The sequence below is a fragment of the Natator depressus genome, chromosome 9, assembly GCF_965152275.1.
Source record: "Natator depressus isolate rNatDep1 chromosome 9, rNatDep2.hap1, whole genome shotgun sequence".
Taxonomy (NCBI): Eukaryota; Metazoa; Chordata; order Testudines; family Cheloniidae; genus Natator; species Natator depressus.
In genome coordinates, this window is record NC_134242.1 from 28025127 (window position 1) to 28039154 (window position 14028).

The 14028-nt window shown below is 42.8% G+C and overlaps 1 pseudogene; it reads left to right on the forward strand.

The window, feature by feature from the left end:
- The first annotated feature begins 1282 nt into the window (after nt 1–1282).
- Nucleotides 1283–14028, forward strand: part of LOC141993698 (glutathione hydrolase-like YwrD proenzyme) — a 39637-nt pseudogene continuing 26891 nt past the window's right edge.

A 14028-nucleotide genomic window follows, 5' to 3' on the forward strand; every position in this document is an offset into this window, starting at 1 on the left:
CCCCAGTTTCCTGTATGCGTAGAACCTGTGAGAGGGCTGCATGTTCTGTGAAAGCTTGCCAAATATGACAGTGTGCTAACTACAGCTCACACAGAAGATGACAGATGATTTTGTGGCAGCTGTACTGATATGCAATCTGTACCAGCCTAGTGCTGGTGCCTGATGTCTCTGGGTTTGCCGACTTCTGAAAAGCTATATTCAAAACAAGATAAGAAATTGATCAAAAAGTGGGTGTAACCTTCCATTGTTGAACATGAGTTAAGTGCGTGTTTTACACACCCACACCCACACCCACAGAGGGTTAAACTCATAATTTCAGAACAGATTTGAATGCTGCCAGACTTTACCAATCTGCTCTGGGAATCAAAGCATTAATCCTTTCCTTCCTCTGTTGGGCTGTTTTGTCTTTGAATAAAAAAAGAACCTTTGTGAGCTAATTTATCTGATCTCTCATCAACGGTCTACAAAGAACCCTACCAAAATCCATGTTCTAATGAAGGTTTTTGCAAACAGACCAAGTCAAATCACTTATTTTTCTCTGACTGCACTCGTCCCTTCTGGGCACCTGATTTGGGGGTCCCACTGGCAGGTTTCTAGTCTGGCCCTAGCCCTTGGAACACAGCCTGTGATTTCACTCCGGGGGCAGTCAGCGGGACAGGGGCGCCTTGGGAGTGACTGCTCTAGTTTCCACAAGGGACGCTCAAGCTTCCTTGGACACTCTGCTCCTCCTCTGTCATGTGAAGAGCGCCAGCCCTTTGCTCTCTGCCCCAAGGGGAGCTGTGACTGCCTCTCCAGGCAGCCACGGCTGGGCTGCGGCCCGGCAGAGTGCACAGCGCGGCTTAGCAAGTACTGGGGCGGCCCATACAGGGAGGGAAGGGCTACTGGCTAGCGGTCCTGGAGTGAGTGCTCCAACTGCCGGGGCTCACCCTGCCCCTCCGGCCCAGCTACTAGCCCTAGCAGTGCTGCTGCCCATGCAGGCTCCCAGTGTGCGAGGGCCTGGCTGGGTGCTCCCCAGGCCTGTCCCACACGCGGCATGGGGCAGGGTGGTCCAGCCTCTCACCTGTGCTCTGCCAAGGCGCCCTCCCCCCTGGAGCCACTTACCATCAGCCCCGCAGTCCCCCACGCTCAGGGCCTCCCTTCCCACCGCCGCTGCAGCAGCAGGCTGGGAGAGGTGGCGAGAAGCTTCTGCCTACACTGAGTGCAGATGCGCTGTGGGGTTGCCCTGTCTCTGCCCGCGCACTAGGCCTCTGCTGGAAAAGGCAGCGCAGCCCTCACCCCAGCAATGGACAGCGCCCTTCAGACTTGTGAAGCTGGGACCTGCCATACCAGACCGGAGCGTGTGGTCCAGCTAGGCTGGAATCTGCTCCAGCAGTACAGCATCTCCAAGGGAAAGGACAAGAAGCCACACAGGAGTTAGTTAGGGAATAACCTCACCGCGGGGAAAGTTTTATCCAAGCATAAGTTAGAGGCTGGCCTGTGTGCTGTGTTTGAGGGGAATGAGCCCTCCAAGATTTTTTTTTTTAAATCCATACTGCTTTAACTCGGTGTGTGGTCTTGTTAGCCATATAAATACCCAAACTCTAGGATGCTTTTGGGCTCAGTTATATTAGTAGCTTGTTGGAATGAATTCTACAGGCTAATTATCTCACAATTATTACTTCAAATTGCAGCTTTTCAACACTGGGAACCTGATTCTGAAAAGAGTTATGCTCTCTACTGAGGAGGTGGAAACATACTACACAACTTGTGCGTCCACCTAAAACAGCTAAGGTTTGGCATGTCAGTCTAAAAAATGAAAGCTATACAGACAAGTTATAGACCTAGAATTATTCACTAGGTAATTTTTGCAAATAATTTAAAATGAAGAATAAGTTTGAGAAACCACAATCTGTTCACAGAGAAAACTGTAGTTGTTGAATAATAATCTAACTAGACTTATTCAAAAAAATTCTAACTGCAGTAAATTGGATACAGCTGTGCAGTTCTGAGCATAGCTGGAAATGTGATAGGCAAAAGTACTATTCCAGTGTGTAAGTTAAAACAGAAGAGAGCAGGTACTAAGATTTTGCCTGTTTATTAATAGAGATGACCACAGATAGATTTGTGTTCAGTCATCAGCTCTCTAATGTGTGGGGTGGGTGTTTGTGTTTTCTTTTTAGATTGTCTGTTGGACTCAACATACATTTATTGGCCTGGAAACTACGTCATAGCTTAAGTTCTCTTTGCAAAGATCCCCAGTGGTTTGGACCAGCAGTTGTGTTGCTTGGAATCAGCTCCCTGCAACAAATACTGGTCTTGGGAATAGTCTTTTGGTTCTCTGATTGAATAGATGGAGTAAGAAAATTGTACTTCACACTTTTAAAAAAAATGTAGCAAACTGTCAGTTCTCGCATCATAACCCACATTTTTTAAACTTGGATTACAAGATGATTGTACTATTTGTGCAGTTATGACCTGAGTTTCAGGGGAACTGAGCACTTGCTACTGCTTTGACTTCAGCTGAAGTTATGGGTGCTCAGCACTTGTGAAAAATCAGCCCCATAATTTCTGTAGCCAAGTCACTGTGCTTTTGTATTTCAGTATGTGTTATGAGTTCTCAGATTGCCTCGGGGCCTGCTTCTGATCCCACTGAAGTCAATGGGAGTTTTGTCAGGGGCTGCAGGGCGCCCTAGGTTTGCCCCTCTAGCCCACCTGACCCTCTTTCGCTGACAACCTCCCCTCCCCACCCTCAACAGCCTGACCTCCAGCGCCCATCCCCTCCAAATTGGGTGGGGTGAGTGGTATTGCAACCTGCCACACAAGGCCACAACACCACTGATCCCATGCACCAGCTCACAACACTCATTCAAATTTGGCCCACGTGCTACTCCATCATGTTGCAAGGGTGGCCAATCCCAATCTGAGTGAGTGGTACTGAGATACCATGAACCAAGTCACAGCACCACGCAGGTTTGGCCTGGCCAAAAAATGGTTGGGCCATGTCCCGTGGTTTGGCCATGTTCCCTCTCCTTCTCCCTCCCCCCACACCAGCTCTACAGCCTATGAGTTTTGCCAAAGCTGCATACCAGCACCAAAACCCAACCCATTTAGGTTTGTGCAGTTTAAAAGTTATATATAGTAAAAAAAAAAAAAAAAGGAAATACCCAAGGAAATCTGCATAAAATAACTAGGGGGACTGGCATATTTTGAAAGAATTTTTTTTAAAAAAAGATACACACAACAACAGCTTTCCCTATTTGTGGCATCATTTCAGTTTAGGCAATAGGGGGATTTGGTTGGGTGGGAAGCTAGAGGTAATTGGTTTGCCTCTTGGAGAGGCAAAGGACCATTCCTCCCCTCTTGCTATCCTGTTCTTCAGTAGGGGGAAGGATCAGGTCAATAGGGAACACAGGCCTTCAGGTACCCACATACTAAGACAGTGAGCATGTGTAAACACAGAGATAGACTCCATTTTTCCTCATTGGTGAGTCAGGCCAAGGGCCCATTTCTGCACATCTCACAAAGGAGGGGAGCATACACAGGGATGTCTGAGGGAAGGAGTCACATATTAGAAGTGGAAGTGTTTATCACAGAAGGGGAAACCATAGTGGAGACCAGTTATCTCCAGGGCAGGGATCAGACAGGTTACTAGACAACCTGGCTGTGGGGCATATGAGCATGTATGGGATTGATGTTCTCATCAGGCAAGACAGGGGATGCGATCATAGTGAAGCATATGGAGGATAGTCAGTGGGACAAAATGGTCTGTAGGGGAAAGCCAGATATCAAAAGGGAAAGGGAAAGCTCTCTCCTTGCAGTGGGTTCTACTAGCTGTTTGATTACCCCCAGCCACTTCCTACAGCAGAGGCTGGCAACATGCACCACCTCCCCTATATCTTGTTTAACCTTTGTTCTTGACATTTCTGGTCAGATAAGGGCCTGTGACATATGTCGTTCCAGACAGCTATTTTAGGAGTTACACATTAATAGCATCATGAACATAGGAAAGCAGATATGTTCAGAATATTTAAAAGAAGAACTAGGCTGGGGGAACCTTTATAGATAGAGCATTCGTCTTTTCTAGGTAGGGCCTCAAGCGTGATTTATTTTGGCCCGAGCTAGAGCAGACAAGTGCTCTAAGTGACATATTTGGTGGGTTTGACTCAACCCCTCGTGGAGATTATTTCCATTCATAAAAAACATCACAGAAATTGGGCCCAGTTCTTATTATCACTGAAGACTGAGCTGGTTTAGGGACCAAACTACCAGTAAATAGTTGTTAGCCCTGGAGTGGATGGCCCCTCCATATTAGTGTTGAGACAAGGAAGCAGAGCAGATGGGGAAGATGATCTTTAATGTCTTATTCCACACCCATCACTTTAGCATCTGGGAACCTGAGCATTAGCTGTCTGATTATATGTTACATATATATTATATGTTGTATATGTTGTGCAATCTCACAATGATTCTCTCCCAGACAAGCTTCCCCCTGCAAAGGACTTAGTTGTTCACTCTTCTTTAGGGTACAATTTTTTTAGCCCCTGAAGGTCATCCATCTGGGAGCCTGGGTGCTAATTCCCACAGGCCTTCTATCTCAATGCCTTCAGGAGTCTGACAGTCCTGAGCCTGCATACTACAAGCCAGGCAGGCTTACCCTTCTTGTTCTGAAAAGTTTCACAGCTCTCCTCTTGGGCTCTATGCTAATTAGTCAGCCATCCCACCTAGCACTGGGAAAGCACAGCATCACTAAGCCTTCTTCTGAGCCTGTATCTCGAGCAGCTCTTGATAATTCTCCTTTCCTGCTAGGAACACCCCCTCTTAACAAAACTCTGGTAGCCTTTTATCGGGTACAGGTGCTCCTTAGTCAATTAGCAGCCAACCAGCCACCTAGGCAGTTAATTAGTACAGGTGGCTCAAGAAAGGCTTGTTCTCCTTATAAAAGCCTGTCACGGATAGACTGGACCCTGACTCTTCTTAAAGGGGCCAGCCACCCAGACAAACATCTTTGATGAACTGGCTTATAAAGTTGTCACCCTTAAAACCTACTTAGTTCTATAGGAAATTGCCCACTAACAATTTAACAGCCAGATAGCTGGGCACTAGGACTTTCAGATGTTTCTCTAATTTGTTTATATACAAATCAATTCAAAACCATCTAGTTGTGCCAGGTAGCTGGGCAGTAGGACTTTCAGATGTTTCTCTAATTTGTTTATATACAAATCAATTCAAAACCATCTAGTTGTGCCTATGTAAACACCTTTTTGTTGTTGTTATACTCACTTGTTGCATCTTTATTATTTAGCTTGTAAATTCTTTGAGGTATGGACTGTGTTTTCTAGTCCAGGCTGGTATACTTTTAACATAAAGGACCCTCAATCCTGATTCTGACCTCTGTGTATTACTGGAACAACAATAGAATGGATTAGCAAGAATAGATGATATTTCACCTAGTGGCTAAAGCAGAAACAATAGAGATGGAAAACCTGTTACATTTAGGGTTAGATGTAAATCATTTCTGTGTGTCCATGTGAGCACATGCTTTCTAAAACGCTAGTTTTATGACTTTACAATGTTGTCATAACCTATTCCTATAAAAATCAGAATTATTTCCCTGATTTTGTGACTGGCTAGTTACAAATTCACTCACGGACAGGGTTCTCATCAGTGTCAGAGCCCAGCAACTATCTGTTTCATGTCTCAATCCTCTTGCCTGGTATAATTTAGTTTTTCTCCTTCCATTCAACATGATGGAGCCAGACATATTGCCAGAGCAGGATATAAAAATGCTTTTCTTTGCTTTAAGCAGGAGAAACATTTACATGAAACTGCTTAATATTTCTACCGGATCATTCACTGGAGGAACAAAATTAAGTCTTTCATCTCCCTCAGAGGAAATTTAATTGGCTATTGTCAACATTTTCAGTCTCATGTAAATTTCCTGTTCTTTCTGGGGTTATTCATGTTGCAGGAGGTTAACAACATCATGTATCCTCAGAGCAGTACAATGTTTATTGTGACATAGTAAATTTCAGTGGTATGTAGCAATATGGAATGTTCCTCCATAAAGTGTCCCCCCGGGCCATTGGTCTCTATTTGTAGGGTCTTTTCTGATGGTCTGCAGAGTCCTTTTCATATTGATGCTGGGAAGGTGGAAGCTGGGGAGATGGCCCCCAAGAGGATTTCCTCTAATGAACTGGTATGAATGAAAACATTTGATAACCACTGATATAAAGCCCTGGATGAGTAAAAAACAAGAGGCTCTGTTATCTGTTCCTTAAGCTCTGTAGAAGAAATCCAACCCCATTGAAGTCAATGACAAAACTCTGATTGAGTTCAGTGGAGGCAGGATTTCACCCCTTGTATTGTTCAGAGTTTCTGATGGATGGTTATGTTGTTTCTTCCTTTCTCTCAGTCTCCTCTTCCCTCCCCACATGCCAGTATTCTCATACTTTTGCTTTAGAAATTAGTTCCTAGCATTTCTATCTTTCTAAGGAACAAAGCCTTTTTTAAACATAAAACAGTTTTCAGAATTTTTATTGTTGAACAGTAAAGGCAGCGGTTATCAAACTGTGGGGTGGGACCCCAAAATAGGTTGCAACCCCATTTTAATGGGGTCACCAGGGCTGGCTTAGACTTGCTGGGGCCCGGGGCCAAAGCAAAAGCCCAAGGGTTTCAGCCCTGGGTGACAGGCTCAGGTTACAGGCCCCTTGCCTGATGCTGAAGCCCTTGGGCTTCGGCTTTGGCCCCTGCACCCAGGACGGCAGGGCTCAGGCGGGCTCAGGCTTCAGTCCCCCCTTCTGGGGTCATGTAGTAATTTTTGTTGTCAGAAGGGGGTCGCGGTGCAAGGAAGTTTGAAAACCCCTGAGTTAGGGGATTCTCCTTTGCAGATAAAGATACTCCTAGCTAATCCTCTGGTTCTATGATTGCTAAACCGGTGTTTACTAGACTCTTTATTTTAAGTGTGGCTGTGATTTTCCCCTGCACCATGAAGGAAATTCTGAGACTGCTATCAGATTTTAACAGGCTTCTCTCTTGCAGATATTTTAAAGAATGGTGGCAATGTTGTAGATGCTGCCATGGCTATAGCTGCTGCCTTAAATGTCACTGAACTGTGCAGTACTGGCGTAGGTGGGGCCTGCTTGTGTCTCTGTTATGATGCAAACACAAAGCAGGTGCAAGGTCTCAATGGAAGGTAAGTTCCGAAGATTAGGACAGAGAGTAACGATCCTGTGCTGGAGTCAAATGCAGTTGAGAGGAAAAATGCTCTGATGAGTTCGTGGTCTATTTAATCCATATCTAGATGCAGATTTTAAGACAAGTATAAATATGGAGTAACTCCTGATTTAAAGGAAGTTATTTTGGTTTTGCACTGTTATAAATGAGAGCAAATCTGGCCCAGAATCTCTCTGTTACTTTCTGATATTTCTTCTTGCACCTTCCTTCCTGCTTTAGATTCCCTTCCATGGAATTAGTTCAGATGTGTGAAAGAAAAGTGAGTGTCTGTGGGTTGAAGACCAGGGATGAAAAGGGCAGTATCATCAAGAGATTTGTAATTGTTCTGGGAAGAAGCATCTGGGAGAAATGTTACTGTCAGGCACAGAATTATTTTCAGACCACCCTGCTGAATTGAGGCCAGTTTATTACTCTTGAATCTGGAGCTCATAAGCTGTGGGTTTTGCTGATCCAAATGCTGATTTTTGAGGGAAGATTAGGTCTCTGGTTACAGAACATCATACCAGATTAGAAAAAAATGTTTTCCTGATGGAGTCTCTGCAAATTTTCACTTGTCACTGGCCTGACTTTATTGCAAATTAAAAATAAAAGTAATAACATTAATTACCTTCTGATTTAGTCTTTGCTCCTGTAAGCCCTCTATGTGGGGAAAGCTCCCATGGGCTTAAAAAGGGATTCCATGTGCAGAAGGCTTGCAGAATCACACCTCTAGGGTTCATTTTATAAAAGCACAATCCAGAGCAGAAGGGAAGGTCTTTTGGATTTCCTTGTAATAACTAAAGACTTTTACTCATTACTAAAAGTCACAGGAGGCTGATACAAAAAAGGGAAGTGTTATTTGTTAGCCAGATTGGAGTGGTTGTGGCTTTCAGAAGTGCTTTTGTTTGAGCTTGGGAAAATCCTCCTTGTATAACAACAACATTTATTCATCTGTTGGGGACTGGATGACTCCAGAGAGAGCTCCCATTGAGTTCAGAGTAAGGGCCAGTTGACGTTTAAAAATTAGATGAACCAAGCTACTTCGCTCAGGGCTGTGAAAAATGTCACTCCCTGAGTGCCATAGTGTGATCAACCTAATCCCCAGTGGAGACTCAGCCAGGTCAAAGGAAGAAATTCTTCCAACGATTGAGCTGCCGCCTCTCGGATAGATGGATTAATTACATCGATAAAAAAACCTCCTTCGTCAATGTAGGAAGCGTCTATGCTACAGTGCTATAGTGGCATAGCTGCAGCACCATAGCTGTACGACTGTAGTAGCTGTAGCGTGGACATGGCCTAAATAAAGGCCCAATCTTGCTGCCTTTGAAATTAGTAGCAAAACTCCCATTGACTTGAATGGCAGCAGGATTGAGCCTTAGACTCTTCCGTGGAAGTCGGAGCAGCTAGTGCTCAGCTGCCGCACAGGATCAAACTCTAGACGGCTATTTTGGGTGAGTTAGTTCAGATGAGAGGGTCACCATGAATCTGATCTTTCAGCCCCTTATTCAGGCAAAACTCCAGTTCAAACCACTAGGCTTTCCTGGGATTGTATAAGTGTAACAGAGCAGAATTTAGACTGATTTCAATAGGAATTTCACCAAAAAAAGGTGTACAGAGTTAGGCTCTGTTTACACGAGGCTTGAAAACATACATAACATCATTGTCATGTCCTCTTTGTTCATTTTTACATGAGTGCCCTCAGGCTGAGTTGTTTAATGCCTTTTCTGAATTACAGTCGAACTTCCAGATGGCTAGCCAGTCTCCAGCACCAGTTTCACTGGAGAGACATTTGTTAGGGAGAGGTCAGAGTCCAGATTTGCACCTCGTTTCCTTTTCAGTTGTTTGTTTAATTTTCCTATAGTTGAATTCTATTCAAATGCATTATTCATAACGGCAAAGAAATAACTGTTTTTCCACAGTGGACTTTTATTGTACGTGTAATCAAGAAGCTATAAAGGAGACAGGCAGTTGGCTTTATAGCCTACCAGAGAGTATTACTGTGGAAAGAATATCACTTCCAGGTGCCCTTACATTCTTGTTTGTTATGGTCATGGGGGAGAGCAATGACTACTCTAATGCAGATAACATTGATTTTCTTCAGCTATCTGCAAAGTATCAGGAAACTATTTTAATGATGTAACTCTGAGTTATATCCAATGTACTAAGGGTCCTTGGGCTCTCTGCTGGAAATACCATTAGAGAATCCTTTCCCTTGGAAAACATTTTCCATTATTCATTGCAATAATTTGCACAAACTGCATCAATGATATAAAAGTGATAGCAAAATAAAGATAATTTCTTCGAAATAAATATGAGATAAAGTCTGATGAAAAATTGAAACACAAGGGTAGAAGGAGAAAATTACGTTGGTCTGGGATCCTGGACTTGCCATACTGAATACTGGAACAGGGCCCAGAAACATTACTAATTGAAGGGACCAGTGACAATTTGAAGGTTCAGTTTTTTCACAAGTCACTAAGGCTAGAAATGAAGTTCCAGGGGAATTTTGGCTCTACAAGGACTGTAGGATTGGGCCTAAATGCTGTATCTCATTGGAAACCTGCTGACTAGCATGATACAACATTTACTTCTACCCCCGGTGGTTCATAAGATGTCAGACTTTAAAGCTACATTTTTCTGATTTCCATCTTACCTTCTTTCGCCCCATTTCAGTTCTGATCTGTTTATAGCAGTGACTATCTCAGAAACGGCTAGACCCCAGTATTTTATGCAGGTGGGAAATCAAACTTTCAAAGAGCTATATCCTGTGAGGTTCTGATACACACACTCTCAACTCCCACGGACATTCCCAGTGAGTTGTCAGTTGTGCTAAGACACCTCACAGAAAGTGTCCCTGACAGGATGACTGCTGACTTTATGACAGAAATGAAATAGGGGAAAAGTCAGGGTGGCAATTCAAATAACTTGTTTTTAAATATGGTTGTCAACTAATGTGTTTTATTTCATAGGAGTTTTTGCAGAGTAAGGACTGCAGGATATGGGCCATAGTGAACTGTTTTGTGAAAAATGTGACTTTGTTATAATTGTTCCAGTGCATTTTCATGCTGTTGCTGGACTCGCTGAAACTACTGCTGTGCTGTGCTTTCGGTGATACTATCACTCTTTTGTCAACTGAACCTGACGGCCTGATATTTTGTTATGTTACGTATGCACTTCTGTTTGCCTTGCAGTGGCAGGTCTCCAGGGGCATTGACCATTGAGCTGTTAAAAGTGCAAGTTTTAATGAGACAAAGCCTCTTTCTCCATTTCATGCTCATAGTATCACCATGCCGAATACAACAGCTTGCTGGTACAAAGCTGTTTCCCTATACAGAAGCAAAAAGGTGAAGCTCAGTGAAAATGTTTGTTTAAAAATGTTGTTTAATACACCTAGAGATTGTTCGAGGTACAATATCAGTACAAATTCTGCTAGCAGTATTGTGAGTTTTTTTACCCATTATCTTATCTTTGTTAAATCTGCTGTTTAATCCAGCTCTGTTTCCTTTTGATGTCTGTGTCTTCTCTTTTTCATGGGAAAGAGCTACTGCCGATTCATGGCCAAGCTCCTCATCATGGACAAGGGTTCTGCCATCCCTTTTTGGCCAACACCTTTCATAGAATCAAAGAATATCAGGGTTGGAAGGGACCTCAGGAGATCATCTTGTCCAACCCCCTGCTCAAAGAGGACCAATCCCCAATTTTTGCCCCAGATACCTAAATGGCCCCCTCAAGGGCTGAACTCACAACCCTGAGTTTAGCAGGCCAATGCTCAAACCACTGAGCTATCCCTCCCCCCCAGTGAGGACACCTTTGGCATAAGGAAATCTGTTTTTAGATTACAGTCCCTGGGACATTTGGAACCAACAGAGTAACGAACAGGCGTTTTGCTTTGTTTGTAAAATTAAACTTATTTTAGCATGCATCTCCTTATTAATGTCATAACTGGGATGTGGGTGGTCTGACCTAGTGGTCAGAGCAGGAGTCAGGGAGGGTCAGGTAACCAGGAGATCAGAAGTAGGAGACAAACTTAACAAACACAGGTCTGGATGCAAAAAATACGAGCAAGTAACTCTTTAAATGTTTATTGTGTTCTTTTAAAAAGTACATGATTTGCACAACTCTACCTTTCTCCCCAAAATTACCATGTCGTATATCCTGCAGAAATGTGTATATTATTATGGGACAGGTCTAATAGATATATTTTTTGTAAATGCTTAACATTCTTTTTCCTTTGGTTCTTAATCTGTCTGGATGATTAAGGAGAGCAGTTCACTGAACTTCAGTTGATTAGTTGTCTCCTGTTAATATTTAACAACTTGGTACCAGATTGTAACCTGTTACTTAAGGGAACACTCCCTTGTTATATAGAGAGATGATACACCTCATCACACTGTTTGTCCTTTCATCCCTTCAGTACCAGGTACCTCCTGGGGAAAAATGTGCTGGCTGATCCACTATTGCCTTTGAAGTGCTAAAACACTGTCACATCAAAGAGGCTGTGGTGAAACCCCAGAGTGCAGCAGTTAAGATTCATAGGGCCTGATTTTGATCTCATTTCTGGTTTACACCACCATTAGCAACTCTTGAAGTCATTTGAGTTACACTGGTGTGAGTGGAAAACAGCCTTGTGAAACCCCTATTAAAGTCAGTGGGACTCTTGCCATTGACTTATATGGGGCCAAGATTATAGCTGTACCAATTGGTCTTGTATGAAGATTCTTCTCCTGAATAATCTCATACTACCTGTTAAAAAACTCATTGAACATATTTCTCATTTGGAGAGGTCATTTTTCTGTATACTCCATCCATTCTTTCTGTAGATGCACTCTATTTTAAATTATAATCCTGAGACCACTGCTTAGTATGATGACCAATATTGTCTCATTGTTCACTTGTGGTCCTCCATCTGTCTGTCTCTATCCAGCTGTTGTGTCTTGTTTTATAGTGAGATTATAATATCTTTGAGGCAGAAACCACCTTTTTGTTCTGTGATTGTACAAGTGCCTAGCACAATGGGTTCCTCTGTTGTACTGCAATACAAATAAAAGAATAATATTTCTTGAAAGCTGAACAAAAGAAATTTCATAAAGGTATAACAAGTATACCCACATCTTAAATTCCAGACATAGATCAAATAAAGCTATAGTAAAAAATACGGCAGATTAATTTAAATTTAAAAAATCCTCAAATGTAAACTGTGCTGTCAGCACCAACTACAGCAATCACTAACCAGAAATGAAATTAATTATGCCCTCAAATTCCCTATCCCACCCAATGTTTGTAATCCTCTAGTAAAAGGGCACATAATGCAGACATCTGAGGTCAATAGATTGCAGTTCTCCCACAGCTATTACCCCTTTCTGTTCGCAGACTTTTCTCTACTTGGCTTGTTCAGCAAGGGCTATATTCACAACAGGATTTAGGCACCTGACTACCACATTAGGTATCTGAACCCCAGAATCAAGCTCCACTGGTATGTCCAAAACCCTGCCGAACCCTGTAGGGACCTAAACTCTCTCGGTGCATAAATTTTTCCAGTAAAAGTTCCTTAGACGCCATGTTTCTGCCATGACCATGCACTCTGCAGTTCTACTTTGGATGAATAATTAAAGAATCATTGGAGCAGGTGGACTGGATGCTGTCTCCCCCACAGCCTGGGTGAATACTTGAACCATGAGGCCATAGAGTCATTCTCATGCTTGTGCTCGTTCTCTCTGGCCCAATCACTCTCTGATGATTTATCCGCAGTGGAGCAGCTTCAAACAGGGGAAGCTGAGGGTACCCTGATCCAGAATATTCCATAGCCTGGTCGTTAGGGCACTCACCTGGGAGAACATAAGAACAGTCATACCGGGTCAGACCAAAGGTCTATCTAGCCCAGTATCCTGTCTTCTGACAGCCTTGTGGTTAATATGAGCCTAAAGCTTAGATGCTCCTAGGAAGCTTGAAGAAGTAAAGTCTGTAAAACTACAGGACAAATCCTGCAGATTTCTATACCGGAAAAATATAGGATTCCCATCTTGACACAACCCCATTAGGACTTCAGTTCCTGGTGATTTGAGATTAGTTTCAGAGTAGCAGCCGTGTTAGTCTGTATTCGCAAAAAGAAAAGGAGTACTTGTGGCACCTTAGAGACTAACAAATTTATTTGAGCATAAGCTTTCGTGAGCTATATGATGAAGTGAGCTGTAGCTCACGAAAGCTTATGCTCAAATAAATTTGTTAGTCTCTAAGGTGCCACAAGTACTCTTTCTCTTTTTGAGATTAGTTTATTTGTCTGTTTTGATCATTTGAATTACATCTAGTCATCATGTAATCAGTCATTGTTGTCAAACTATAGAAGGAATAGGAACCATAGGCTAGATAAGAGAGGGCAATAAATCCAGATGTTCCTGAATCTAAGAACAAGAGACCGCCATAAGAAAAATACCAAAGAAGGCTTCTCTGTAAGTGGCAAAAACATGAATTTAAAAAAAACACCTAAAATCACATTTGAGAGTGAATGTTTCATGAAACTCTATTCTCTGTGTCACTTGTCAGTTCATTTCTTTGATTTTTCCCTTTTTTTCTAGTTGCATCTTTTAATATTTAAACAAGATTTTTTTTTCTTTTTTTAATTTGTAGAAACTTTGGGTCTAATGTACTGTTTCTGGAAAGGAGAAACTTTGTATCTCTGAAAAGGAGTACAGGGCAAGCTGAGTGTCTCCCTCATCTCTGCCAAAACACATAAACTCCAGGGGCCAGATCTTCAGCTGATGTCAGAGGTCATAGCTATGCAATGACGGTACTGTGACCATTTAACTAGATGAGAATCTGCCCTCTCTTGGTCCAGGCCTA